We start from the raw sequence: 1,858 nt of genomic DNA on the forward strand, positions 1-1,858 counted from the left end.
TATAATTTTAATGGTAGGTTTATTTGAACAGTGAGAGACAGAATAACAACAAAATAATCCAGAAAAACGCATGTCAAAAATGTTATAAATTGATTCGCATTTTAATGAGGGAAATAAGTATTTGACCACCTCTCAATCAGAAAGATTTCTGGCTCCCAGGTCTCTTTTATACAGGTAACGAGCTGAGATTAGGAGCACACTCTTAAAGGGAGTGCTCCTAATATCAGTTTGTTACCTGTATAAAAGACACCTGTCCACAGAAGCAATCAATCAATCACATTCCAAACTCTCCACCATGGCCAAGACCAAAGAGCTCTCCAAGGATGTCAGGGACAAGATTGTAGACCTACACAAGGCTGGAATGGCCTACAAGACCATCGCCAAGCAGCTTGGTGAGAAGGTGACAACAGTTGGTGCGATTATTCGCAAATGGAAGAAACACAAAATAACTGTCAATCTTCCTCGGCACGGGGCTCCATGCAAGATCTCACCTCGTGGAGTTGCAATGATCATGAGAACGGTGAGGAATCAGCTCAGAACTACACGGGAGGATCTTGTCAATGATCTCAAGGCAGCTGGGACCATAGTCACCAAGACAACTATTGGTAACACACTACGCCATGAAGGACTGAAATCCTGCAGCGCCCGCAAGGTCCCCCTGCTCAAGAAAGCACATATACAGGGCCGTCTGAAGTTTTCCAATGAACATCTGAATGATTCAGAGGAGAACTGGGTGAAAGTGTTGTGGTCAGATGAGACCAAAATGGAGCTCTTTGGCATCAACTCAACTCGCCGTGTTTGGAGGAGGAGGAATGCTGCCTATGACCCGAAGAACACTATCCCCACCGTCAAACATGGAGGAGAGGAGAGGAGAGGGGTGGAGAGGAGAGGAGAGGAGAGGAGAGGAGGAGAGGGGTGGAGAGGAGAGGAGAGGAGGGGAGAGGAGAGGAGAGGAGAGGTTGGAGAGGAGACGGTGGAGAGGAGATGAGAGGAGAGGAGAGGAGAGGAGAGGAGAGGAGAGAAGAGGAGAGGGGTGGAGAGGAGAGGAGAGGAGAGGAGAGGAGAGAGGAGGAGAGGAGAGGAGAGGAGAGGAGAGGAGAGGAGAGGAGAGGAGAGGAGAGGAGAGGAGAGAGAGGAGGAGAGGGGTGGAGAGGAGAGAGAGGGGAGAGGAGAGGAGAGATAGAGGGGTGGAGAGGAGAGGAGAGGGGGAGAGGGGTGGAGAGGAGAGGAGAGGAGAGGAGAGGAGAGGAGAGGAGACAGTGGAGAGGAGAGGAGAGGGGTGGAGAGGAGAGGAGAGGAGAGGAGGAGAGGAGAGGGGTGGAGAGGAGAGAGAGGAGGAGAGGAGAGGAGAGGAGAGGAGAGGAGGAGAGGGGTGGAGAGGAGAGGAGAGGAGCGAGAGGAGAGAGAGGAGGAGAGGGGTGGAGAGGAGAGGAGAGGAGAGAGAGGAGGAGAGGGGTGGAGAGGAGAGGAGAGGAGAGGAGAGAGAGGAGGAGAGGGGTGGAGAGGAGAGGGGTGGAGAGGAGAGGAGAGGGGTGGAGAGGAGAGGAGAGGAGAGGGGTGGGGAGGGGAGAGGAGAGGAGAGGAGAGGAGAGGAGAGGAGAGGAGAGGAGAGGAGAGGAGAGATAGAGGAGAGATAGAGGAGAGGAGAGATAGGGGAGAGAAAGAGGATAAGAGGGTAGAAAGAGGAGAGATATAGGATAAGATAGTAGATAGAGGAGAGATAGAGGATAAGAGAGGAAAGATAGAGGAGAGGAGAGATAGAGGACAAGAGAGTAGAGATAGAGGAGAGAGAGGAGAGGAGAGATAGAAGATAAGAGAGGAGAGAGAGGATAAGAGAGGAGGAGAGGAGAGATAGAAA

Source organism: Coregonus lavaretus (assembly GCF_964263955.1).
Source record: "Coregonus lavaretus genome assembly, contig: HAP1_SCAFFOLD_400, whole genome shotgun sequence".
Lineage (NCBI taxonomy): Eukaryota > Metazoa > Chordata > Actinopteri > Salmoniformes > Salmonidae > Coregonus > Coregonus lavaretus.